At 38.1% G+C, this 12,924-nt stretch overlaps 1 long non-coding RNA gene across 1 annotated transcript in view; it reads left to right on the top strand.

The window, feature by feature from the left end:
• Positions 1 to 10,558: 10,558 nt before the first annotated feature.
• The window catches only part of LOC122189801, a 29,442-nt gene continuing 27,076 nt past the window's right edge, over positions 10,559 to 12,924 (top strand). The window contains exon 1 of the long non-coding RNA XR_006181974.1: positions 10,559 to 10,656. This is a non-coding gene — a long non-coding RNA (uncharacterized LOC122189801). The remainder of the gene's footprint in view (positions 10,657 to 12,924) is intronic.

Raw genomic sequence — 12,924 nt, 5'->3', positions numbered from 1 at the left:
ACGTTACATATTCCTGACACTGGAATGGCCATAGCTGCAGTGGAACTCTGCAGAATATATTTTTATTGATGTTGCAAATCTTTAAAGAAATATCATTTTATAGAAACAGATTAGTCTTGTGGATTAGTGCATCTTTACCTTGAACAATTGACCAAGTGATTTTCAAAAATAATTTCTGAGTTGAAATCAAATAAGCAAACTCAAAACACCAAAATTAAAAGAACTAGAATAAGCAAATATGATACTTCAAGTACTGAATCTTACAATACCTCTGATGTATTGAGACAACATGGAGATGTTGCATGCATTGCATTGAATCCATCACATTTCCTTTTTAGTGGTTTTCTTTGTTTGCTTAAACAGAAGAGTCTCTAATCAGTGTTGTATATGTTTGCACTGTCATACTGACTTCTTTCATTTCCAGATTGATAGGACACTGTGAGGATCCATTCAAGCCAGATATTACTTCAAATTCATGAACCTAGACTCATTAGTTAGCCTCACAATAACCACATTTTACTTTATAGATGCAAGAATGACAATTGATTAAATTTCACATTGCTTTCTTCACTGTCAGTTACTACATACCTCCTCTTTTTGACACATCTTGGAACTGTTTCAATATGAAGTATAGGCAGGGGTGTCATTAGCAATTTGATATATGTACACATGCTACTTTTACTGCATCCTAGTCTATCGTATTCTAGATTGTCCTACAGTTAATAAAATTCATCTTCAGCATTAAGAAAAGTATAGGAAGGTGCTGGTCAGTATCAGTTTCTTTTCAGGACTGTTCCTATTGGGTTAATGGGAACAATTTTTTTCTTAGTATTTCTGAAAATCATTCTGCAAATCTTTCTTTTTGTGAGCAAAACCTTAGAAGCAGAATCAGCTTGGAGACATCAACAGTGCATACAGTGATATAAGGGTTTAGAGCTGCATGTACGTTCCCACTTAGACCACATCTCTAGAAGAGCAGCCTCACGTGTGACACATGGGGCAGTTCCACCCATCTGAAAAACGTGCTGGCTGGAGGTTCTTGAGACAGATCCACGTTCAGGATTAGGAAAGGGAAAGAAGGATCAAAGTTGTGCTGCTCCTATACCGCACAGACCTGTTCAGAGCCCAAGTTCCGTGCAGTACTGACATGACTATAATAAATTTCCTGGATTTTCTGCAAAGTTCTTCCCTATGTGGATGTGGTATTTCTAGGATCTCACACACACATATGTCAGCATGTGTTTGTTTTGTCAGACACTTCCCCTGGAAAGCAGTTCTCCAGACACATAGAGACAGGAGATAAAAGCTAAATTGGTAATGCTGGCAAGATATTGCTGAGTTAGAAACCAGCCTCCCATTCATGGTCAAACACTGGTGTGTTTTACCCAGACCAGGATGCCACTCAGAGCTCAAAGTAGAAATAAATAGCTCACATAGTCATGAAATATTATGGGCTTTTGAAAACAAATGAGAGTGCTGTTTTTGAGGCAAATTAGAGACCTAAGACCTGCTTGAAAACTGAAGCAGATGAACTATTTGCATGCCAGAACACTGTAACAGAATGAACTTTTTATTTCCTAAGTATTGCATAAAAGAATTCCAAACCCATCAAGGTAAAGGCCTACCTGCTACAGTGGCAGACAGTTGTTAAAGGCATTTGGGTCCCAACAACTGAAATGGAACGAGGTGAGCAAGCTCCTCAAATGCAAGGGATCTATCTAGGAAAAACATGCAGGAGAACTTTGGAAAAAGCTCAACATATCATTTTTAGAGAAGTAATACAGCCATCAAACAATCACAGATTTCTCTAGAGAAATAATAACTTTGTAACTTTCACAAAACTGGGTCAAATCTCTTTTTTGCTTATATACAAAATATATATCCATAAAGTAATCAAAGAATGCTGATTTCAGGTGTGAGGTTAAAGGCAGAAGATTTCTGAATACTGAATGTCATAGTGCCTACAGTCACTTTCAAGTCTGTTTCATTTTCAAAGTATCGCAAATTCATAATCAAAGCTTTTAAACATAATGTTCTTTCTCTTGTGTATGCCGCTCAGCTAGTAGAAGTAGATTACACAAGTTCATTTCCATCCTTGAGGTTGTTTTTCTTGGGCTCTCATTCCATGTTAATTAATGCCTTAGCCAGGAGTTATCAAACCCAACTAAACCAGCAAATTTAGCTCTTGTGCCAAAAACCTGAGTGATATAAAATATGGAGAATGAACTTGTGCTATGGGCTCAGGACTCAATATGCACTGGCTTGTTTCAGAAACTTGCCTTTTATCAGCAGGACTCTTGTGAGATTAATGAATTGTAACAAAGTCCTTGTGCAGTAGTGGGACAACGTAGAGCAGGATGTGCACACTTTTTCTTCTGCTTATATACCTCATTTAGGCTCTGTTCAGTTTGTCACAGAAAGCCCTTTACTGTAGGTTATTCTCCATTTCATTCACGCTATTTTTCAGGAGAGCCTCATCCACTTCTGTTGTGGAACCACAGAATTTTTTTCTGGGGAAAAAAGTGTGGTTCATCTTGTCTTCCAGAAACGATATCATTATATGTACACATTATTCAGAAATATTGTCTGACAAGAAACAAAGCAAAATCAAAATTATTTTCCAAGATTTTCACACGGAGGATCCTGACAACAGAACAGCAGTACCAATTAAACAGCTTTTAACCTTCTCCTTGTCAGTAAAATGCTGAGGGCATGAAGCACCTGCCAGAAGTCTCTCAAGAACTACCCATGTAAAGATGATATTTGTAACATAGCTTCTCCAGTAGTCAGTCTGTCTTTGTCAGTAACATGGCCTTTTCTCTTTATCTCCTCTTTATATTGCATCTGCCTGCCTCACAGGTTCTTTTGCATTTCTACTCCATTCTTCCCATCTGCCCTCCACTGCCAGCTCTCTAAATAACCACAGCTGTTATTTGGCGACTTTTAGCAGAGAGAGCTGAGCATAATTTGCAATATATTTTCCAGTAAATTCATTAGGCAAGGGGAACACATTTTTTTCTATTACATCATCCCTTATACACACGACCATCATTTCATTTTCCATTTTAAATTTAAATCTACTTCAAAATTTTCCATATCGTATTACATTAGACCCCGCCGTTCTCCACTGCCTATAAATGGCAGAAGGAAATTGTGAATAGCAGGCTAATGGCCTAATTTATAGATGTGACAGGGCAGCTGAAAATCAGGTTTCTTCAGTGACCATTATATAGGAGCATTTTCTATTTTTAGGTCAAATCCTGAGGCAACTTTCTGGAACTTAGCTACAGAAGGATTCTTCAAGCTGCTACAGAGGCATCCAAAAGCCATGGACCAGGATAGTGTGTAGTACTTTGTGAAGTTGTCTTTGACCACTTGAAGACATCCTTGGTTATTTTTCCTGTTTTGTTATTTTATCTCAGCTTCCTCTCAGCAAGTACTCTTTCTTATTGCTTGCTTAGTAAGGATGTTACAGGTAGGTGAAGAACACATCTACTCCCACCTCCAAGACACTGGGGACAGCAAAACTGCAAACTGCTATTACCTGCCAGCAATAATGGCTTCCTTTTAAAATGGCCCACTGCACAAGAGCGAGGAATAACCTAATTCTCTTCATACTTTATCAGCCACTGAAGACATTAAGTCAGGAAGAAAAGGCATTAGGGAATGTAGAACTAAGCACTTTTGACTGTCCTGGGAGACTTAAATTGACATTGCTCTGATTCATCTCAGCTGACTCTGCTCTGTTATACAGCTCTTACCCACATTAAGTAGAGAAAAGAGGTCTCCTGATGTTGCCCTGCACTGGCACACCACTTCTCGAGCAGCAGCAAGGGTGCCTGTTATGTAGTGATGCAGTGCAGAGCTTAACAGTTCTCAGGGAAGGGATCTTGATCTGAGGGACTTGGATGTTTTCTGTTGAATGCTGAGGAGCTCTCCTGGTTACATGCCTTCCTTGGACAACACTGCCCGATCTGAACTTTCCATTGCCACTGGTACTGTACTGACCTGCCCTAGCTGCTAGCCAGTGCCTGTCCATGGAGTGTCATGTTTGTTTTATTCAACAGATAACAAGAGAAGGGTTAAAACTAGAGAGGAAAAGGAAATGTTACTTTAAGGGTCTAGTCACCATTCACTGTACGTGACTAGCCTATTAGCAACTTCTTAACTGTCTGAGAGGTAACACTTCTCTGTTACAGTCTCCAGTAGTTAGAGCATTTGTGGTATAGAATACTTCTGTCCTCAGTCTTTAGGAAAGTCTTTTTTTTTTTAATCATGAGAGGTAAGCTGAGGGAGAGCCTCTCCGTTGCAGGAAGGCAGAAATGGTCTTCGTGTCTATATCAGAGTTGTCTCTACTCTGTTAATGGGTGTCCCTAGTCCTGCATGAACTCAACACTGACTGGCTGACATAGAACAGCAAAGGAAGCTGTCTCTGAGATGGACAACAGGCCAATACTCTAATATCCCAGGAAGTTTTGGGAAAATAATGTTAAAAATGTATCTATTCTACAAACAAAAGGAGTAAAACTGCCACTTTGCTTAATTTCCAGTAAGGAAAATCCTTCAACAACTAGCTGAAGAACAGCAGAAGCTAAGGAGGAATTATTTAGAGATAAACCTTTATGAAATCCAGCAGTTCAGATGACTTTTCTTCCTGCTTCCATCTGCTGCTGAATGCATGTGCTGCAAGTTAAGGAGCTATGAATGATGAAGTGCATGCAATTTTAGCGTAATGACAGTTGGTTAAAGAGTGAGGAGTCAGGAAGGAAAGCACAAAGGGGGTTAGTATGTTGAGGGAGTCAGAGTTTGCACCTTAAGAACTATGTATTAGGAGAGAAAGAACTTGAGGTCTAGTAGAAGATTTAAAGGTTGGGAGAGGGTTAAGAGATCTTGATTGACAGGCTGAAAGATCTAAGACTGCTCAGTTTGGAAAAGAGAAGTCTCCAGGGAGACCTGGTAGCAACCTTTCAGTATCTAAAGAGGGACTATAGGAAAAGAGGGAACAGACTCTTTAACAGTGTTTGTTGTGGTAGGACAAGGGAAATGTCCCCTATATTTGAGTACCAGTAGACCAGTACAGATGTTGACATATATTCAAGCTGGAATAGGGGAAATTTAGATTGGAAATAAGGAAGAAGTTTTCTACAATAAAGGTGGTGAGGAAGTGGTAGCCCAGACGTGGAAGATGCCATGTCCCTACAGACATTCAAGGTCAGTCCGAAGGGGCTCTGAGCACCCTGATATAGCTGTAGGTATCCCTGTTCATTGCAGGGGAGTTGAACTAGACAACATTTATGGTCCCTTCCAATTTGAACAATTCTATGATCTAAGATTCTATGATCTTTGGATGCCTGTAGGGAGGCAAAATCATTCCTCTGGTGAATCAAATCAGGTAGAGGTTCCTAAGTACATTGATCTGTTTAGTACTAAAGTTCAAGGGAGACACTTGATAGGTAGAGTAGCTCTGATCAGGTTCATGATTCTCTAACTTGGACACAGCATCAGAACACAGTTATTCTTTGCTTCAGTGCTTCAGAAAACACTAATTGCGGGTTTTCTTATACCCCTAACTTGCATGAATTCTCTAACTTGTCCATTGAAATGGAAAAGGTCACTGGAGTGCCACTACTACTCATAACCCCACAAATATATTTGTTTGCAGACTAGACAATTATCTTCAGACAAACTGGCATCCCTCCAGTCATGATCTTTCTATTTGACTGATTCATGTCTCCCAAGTTTGAAGCACTTATCAGGAACCAATTGAACAGACTCTAAAAGAGGCAGAAAAAAAACAATGAATCAAACATATTTTGAGTTTCTGGTTACTCATTATTTATAGTGAAATGGAGACTGACATTTATCTGGGAGTTTTTCCACATTATGTCCTATAATTAGTGGGTTTTGATGCTTAACCATTCAATGACATCATCACCACAAGTAAAGATGAGAGATGCTATTAAAAAAAAAAAAAAAATGATGCAAGCAATACAGAGAACATGCCGAGCAATACTGATTATATGGCAGACTCCAGACGTTACATTCACAGTTTCTTACTATATTATAATAATAATTAATATTTGTCTTGTGAGGCTAAAAATTTGAGATGCCAGTACTTAAAGACAGAAGGAATGACAGCAGGGAGAAAGGATGACATGTCACCACTATCACAACCTTTTCCTGCTGCTGACACTTTCTACAGATTCCATGCTCTGGCAATGAATTATACAACCTTAATACAATTCTAATTGCATTATGAGATTTGACAATATCCTCTCACAAACAAATGCTGTTCTGAGTTGGATTCAATAGAAAATATGCTCACTGTGCCAGAACTAATAACTAAAAATAAGATTTAACTATCTTCTAGGAAATGCTTTTCGTAAGAGGACAAGTCCTGTGGTCTGCCACACCATCTTGCCTAATGATACAAGGGTGATCTAACTAGGGTAAGCCAAAAAATTATCCAGCCTAGTCTCCTCCCTCAAAAAATAGACTTGACAGAACTCTTCATGGAGCATGTCTTTAACATCTGTGCTAGTGTCTTTCTCTACTAAAGGCAGCATCCAGCCCATCAAGACAGAGAGCCATCTGTTAATTGTGCCCCATGCCAGCTCTCCTAGACCTTGCTTTACTTTCCATCACTGCTACATTCCTCAAGCAATAGCAGCCACAACTTCTTGAAAGCATAAATACTTCCCTCTTTTTTTCTCTCTTTCTCTCTTCCTTTCTCTATTCCAGGGGAGAAAGGGATAGAGAGGGGAATGTGGGGAGGAGGAAATTCATCACACATCCTCAGTGCTTTCCTTTATGGCCAACCATAAAGTAATTGCAGCTAGTTCATCACCTCCACATCAGAAATTGTTTAATGAAACTTTTCATTCCCCTTCCCACCACCACTTTTTCAAGCTAGCAAGCACTAGCACTAGCCCATTCAGTCCCATTTTTCAGGAAAGTGGTTCAGCAGTCATATAATAGCTTTGACTTCCTACCTTTTTTTGTCCAACAGAGGTTGGAACAGGTGGGATCAGTACAGATGTTGACATATGTCTCTCTTGGCTTCTGGACAAAAAGAAGGGGAAAGCAGTTTCTGTGTTCAGCACCACCATGCTTTCGGCTGTCTCTTTGTCAGTGCCCCACAGCTAGAAATATAGGAGCTGAAAAGAGAGAGACAGAGGGAGGAGTTAGTGTAACTCTTCAGTGGGAGGTGGACAAGAAGAGCAAAAAGCTGAACAATAGATTAAGCTGATAATTAATGGCTGGTGAAGTTTCCCAGCTACCTGGAAACTTGCTCTTATCATATTTATCATTATTACTTTAGGTCTCTTCCAAAATAAAACACTAATCTTGCAAACTATTGTCAGAAGCATCTTCCAGCTTACCCTGAAAATGGATAAGCACAGGAAGAGAAAAATTAGTAAAATGCAAACTGAAGTGCTAAGAATATGCATTATCTAAGTGAGAAATTAAGCAACATGGAAAAACAAATTTTCTGATGAGTTGATTCCCATTTTCTTTCAAAGAGCCACAAGACATGTGGGTATTTCAGACACAAAAAGTAACTTAACCAGCCATCTTGGAAATACCATCTGCTCTGCTGCCTAGCCTGTTTCTACAAACCCAAGTTTGTTCCAAGGACTCCAGGCCAGCATCGCCCTTTTCTATTTGCATGATGTATGTCTGTCACTATAGAACACATGCAGATAAAGCACAAGTTCGGCCATCACTGTACTACAGTTAATTCTTTTACAAATGTTTTTCATGTCATACATCTGAACCTACGCTCAATTTTGTATGCTTGAAGTATGTAATGCCAATGAATCAGGCCTATCAGAAATGTTGTAATTTTTTTGTTAAATCTGTTTTTAATTAAAAACAAATATTAGATTTTCTAATTTATCCTTCTATTTCCTTGTATGTCTGCTTCACATGTTCAGGCTTTTTTCCACAAGAAGTCCTAAATCAAACTCTGAAACTGGGCAGTTCTATTCATCATCTGTCAGTGACTTATTCAAGGCAAGTGACTAAGCTCCATCTTTGGTAGCTGAGCCTATCAGATTTCTGGGAATCAGAAATCCATTCTCTCATATTTTATAGAGTCCAAGAGAGATTTTAGATAAATACCTATTTCATAAAATTTAAGTTTTAGTGTAGAACAGAGTGGACATTGGGAAACTACCCAACGTCTCTTGAAATGTGAAAACTCGCTCACACATCTGCACCTTCAGTATTTTTTTGCTGGCAGAGGAGAGCATTAGGAAACGGAAGAAATATTTTGTGCCTTAAATAAAATTCTGTTTTCTTTGAAGGGATATTCTAGGAAAGAAAAAATAAAAATAGAAAATAGTTTGTGTCTTTCTGATGTCTGGCAGTCTTCTAAAACTGGATTTGGTAGCAGGAGAGTTGGAGATGACTGGGTTTGAATACCTGTTACACTCAGTAGTCCTTCAGTTTCAGTTTTGCTGTATGAAATTTGATAAAAGAAAAAAAAGCCAGGTAATTTTCTAGGGAACTGCAGGATATCAGATATTCCCACAGCAACAAAACAAGCAGCTGGCATGTTCTCCTGTTCATCTTGGTCATTTTCCAACACATTTAGATTCTTTTTTTCTTCCTGTTTTACCTCTGTTGTGCACAGTCACAAACATACACACACTGAAAACTCATACAACCAGTTATTCTTTGTTTTCCCATTCGTATCCTAAACAGACAACCATGAAGTTTTGTATCCACGTATATAACATTTTCCATACTCTTGGGAAGTAAAAATGAGTTATCATTAAAAAGAAAATCATTTGATGAAAACATTAGCTTTAAGTGTTAGACCACTGGTAGTGCCTAGTGTTCTTTTCTCTTGGAAGTTTTACTGCCATACTTAACAAACACCTCTTCTTCACTAACAGGCACAAGATTAATGCAAAGCTGTATTCATTCCATACTGTTCAAAAGTCTTAAATTGGTTTGCATTGCATAAGCAGAGCCCACTTTTTTTCTACTTTCCTTTAAAAAATATCTAGCCCATAGCCTCAGTCTGGATATTGGTCATGTAGATGGCTGGATATTTGCTGTCAAGACATCTTTGTTTCATATATAAATTTTTCATTGTGCTTGATGATTTCCTTAAACAACAATTCCTTCTCAAAGCCTGAGAAATCCTCAGAAAATGTATACATGTGTATATACAGATACATTCTAATACATAATCTGTATTTCTATATTGTTACATGATATTTTATGTATACTTCTTTTTACAAAAACTGCATTTCCATTTATTCTTTCTATTCTTTCTCGGGATGAAAAGAAGGAAACAATCTTTCATGCCAGATTATTCACACATGTTAACATATTGCTGGAAATTATTTAGATACCATGGTGACAGCTGAAGTAACAATACTTGTAGTAAAATTAATAAATTCACTGAAAGAACCTGATTTTTCACCTTGTTGCTATCTTGGCACATACTATTCTTAGTTACTTCTCAAACTGATGGAAAGCTTATAGAATGTGTTAAGTGGATGCCAAGGGAACCTCCTTTTACCCATAGAACAAGTGCAAAAATTACTGAGAAGTTCCCATCTCTCCAGGGTTCTAATTCTGACCTAGGTGGGCCTCCTTCAGGATTAAAGTTGACTTCATCCCAATCATTCTAGTTCTATTGAGGCCACTCTTAAGGCAGCTAATTTGGAGGCAGCATGTCTAAAAACGCAGGTCAACCTACAGATTATGCAAATGCTTCCATGCTCTGTGGTTCACTACCCCAGTTGTTCCATGGCACCACCACGTGCATCATCCCTCTTATGTCCTGATTTCCAAGCAAGGTTTTCATGCCATTCTTTCAGTCTCAATAATGAAGACATACAGACTGTACTACAAGGTGTATCTACACCAAGTATTGCCAGATTCACAGAAACCACCTAACCTGCAAGCAACACTCAGATGAGGGTTCAACCCATCCTCTTGATTATTGAATCTAATTACTATTGAATTATGTCAAATTTCAAATGATTAATTTTGCTAGTAGTTCTTCAGACTTCTCAAATGAAAACAATTAGTTTCTAATATAAATGCTTACTTGTGGGTCTTGGCAAATTGATGCCACATGCACACATAAAATGCTAATCTTGTTACAGACATGATTTTATGTTAATTGTAATAATGAAAGTACAGAGGAGGAATCAGTCTCTTGGGTACCACTGCAGCACAAAGAGTGCTTCTCACTTTCAGAGTTTTGTTTTTGCCAGAGGAAAAGGCCCTTACATGCTCCAGAGCTCCCAATCCTGCCTGCCGCAGCCAGCTCTTTATGATTGTCACTGCTCATTTAAGCATTCAGATCATTCATGGCCTGTTAGGCTCTATGCTCCCCAGTGCACAGGTGACAGGCGTCTGTCTGTGTCACCAGTTTCAAGAGCACTGATCTCTTGGCAGCAGTAGAAGTTCAATAACCAGCTCACAGCAAAACATTCAGAAATGAAGCATCTAAGGCATTGACAAATGGCAGCAATGTTCTTGACAGTTGTCGACAGGGTCACACACCCAAGCAAAGCTTTCTTGTGAGCAAGCTACGAAAGTCTGCTACAGTCAGTTGTTCTCCGAAGGAAAGCCAAGCAAAGAAACCACCAAAACTCATTTGTCCTGAAGAAATATTAATCTTTTCAGGTATTGTGACTATTAATGCATGTAAAGTAGAGATAGATTCAAGCTTCCAGATAGAGATGCAGATCTGGATTAAAATTCACAACTATAACTTTCTTCCTGCTGAAAAAAATGCCTTTTCTGATTTGTTCAGCAGCCTGGGTCTGGCCTTATCTCTACTGCAGAGGCTTTACAGTGCAAGAAAACTTTTGTAGGAAGCACACTGGAAAAAAAAAACAAATCCTGTGTCAGAGAGTTTGAAACAGACTATGCATTGATTGCCTCCTGGCAAACAGAACTTGAATGTTCAGAGGTTCTGTTTTCATGGAAACAGTCCTAAACTGATGAGGAGTATTTTTACTGAACAGAGACCTTCTGAGGCAGGTGAAATTCAATATAGGCAACAAGTTACTGGTATGCTGATTTTTTTTCTGCTGAATGTGCAGAAGACTTTCCTCTTTCTCCTTGTACACACGTCATAAGGATGAACTTCTCACTCGAGCATTGAATCAGTTGTTGCATGATGATTATTTATACCAGCGGGGCTTAAATGTCATCAACATAGACTTACTTTGGACTGTAGCCAAGGTCTTAGTGGAAGTCTAACTGAAGTAGCCACCAAAAAAAGCCATCAGATTTGTAGTAGGCTGCACTCTGAACACTGAATTAAATGGACTGTGAATAATTCACAGTGTGATAAAAATTTGTATGTTAAAATATTTCTGAATTGCAGTAATTTTGCTGAACTCATCTCAGTAGCATGAACGTACAACTTCAAAAACATTAAACAACAATAGGAGCAAAAATTAGCACTAGTAAGAATAATGCCTGGAGGACTCAAATCTGATGCTTCTGTTTTGTTTAAAGCTCTCCAGAAAGATATTCAGTTTCTTTGCCTTTATGTTAGCATGTGATGCTATTTTATCTCCTGTGCAGTTTTTCTTCACAGCTGCTATCAACTTATGTGGTTTGAAGGCTTTTAATGTCTTACTTTTCCTTTCTTTCCAATTCTCATCATTAAACTACAAAAACTTGACTCTGAAAATATCTACCCATACCATTTTTAGCATTTTCTAACCAGGAAATATTTATTTACTGTTCCAGAACACATGTACAAATTTAAAAAGTACAAAAATAGCATTTGATGGATTGTGTTCTTCTGGATGCGGCTTCTTAATTTTCTTAGGGCTTCTGCTTACACATCTTAAAAACTGCAGAATTCAAAGTAGAGAAAAATGGTTTAATCTATTACTTAATGTTATATTGTAAATCCACAGTATCAAATATGGTGATATGCTTGCTTGGTTGGGTAGTGTCTCTGTTTCAGAGTTTACTTATAATCCCTTTCCGCAGCTTGTAATTCTATGCCACATTTCATGTCGTCACTTTTTGCTACATTTCCATTTACTCTGCCTTAGCTTGTTCTTTTCCTTCTTCTGATTGATTTTTCCATTTCTCACATATCGTTTATCTCAAGATACTGTGCTGACAACCTGTTCTCTGGTCAATGTCATTCTCTTTAATATCTAACTGTTCTCCCACTCTTTCTGCCCAGCAAGTTTTCAGCATGGTTCCTCAACTGAGTACAAGTATCTTCACATACCTCTTGATACATCTTTCATCTACCATTGCACAACTTCTTGTATCATTGGTGTTTAGACCAATAAAGCACTGCCCTTAACGACACAGTTCTACTTTCAACTTGCCACAGCAGGTTATTTCTCTGTAACTACTCAAATGTGATTTTATCTGATGAATTCGAGCTCCAATCTTAGTATTCTATCAATAATCATTTGGCATAAGAGTTCTGAAGCATTTAATACGACATGCTGCTTTTCATCTGCCTTTAGCTTCCTGAGCTTTAGTATTCATACAAATTCCTGGCTTCTTAAGAGCACCAATCATATTTTAAGCTCTTTTTCTTTGAAATGACCACGAACTAATAAATTTTACTATCCTCAACCAGTAAAATAGGCTCTGTACTTAGATGAACTGAGAACTGTGTGACAATTTCCTACAAAACAAATAGAGAAAATTCATTCAAAATATTCTGACATTAACCACTCTGTTAGAGTTTATGTACAAAATTGTTAAGCAATTTTTAATTTAATGAAAGACTGTAGATCGTTTACAAGTTCCCAGAGTCACTTAAGCTTTATGAGCAATCCTACTGTGCCAGGACAGGGGCAAAGCTAAATATCATTGCTGTAACTAATACACAAATTGCTCTGAAAGTAACACCTTTTTCCATTTATTTCCTTGGAAAATACAGCAGATACAAAGAGCACACTA

The sequence above is a fragment of the Lagopus leucura genome, unplaced genomic scaffold (assembly GCF_019238085.1).
Source record: "Lagopus leucura isolate 7727_CA_CO unplaced genomic scaffold, USGS_WTPT01 Super-Scaffold_100157, whole genome shotgun sequence".
NCBI lineage: Eukaryota > Metazoa > Chordata > Aves > Galliformes > Phasianidae > Lagopus > Lagopus leucura.
The sequence above is the reverse complement of the archived record's forward strand: the minus strand, read 5'-3'. Positions and strand labels throughout refer to the sequence as shown.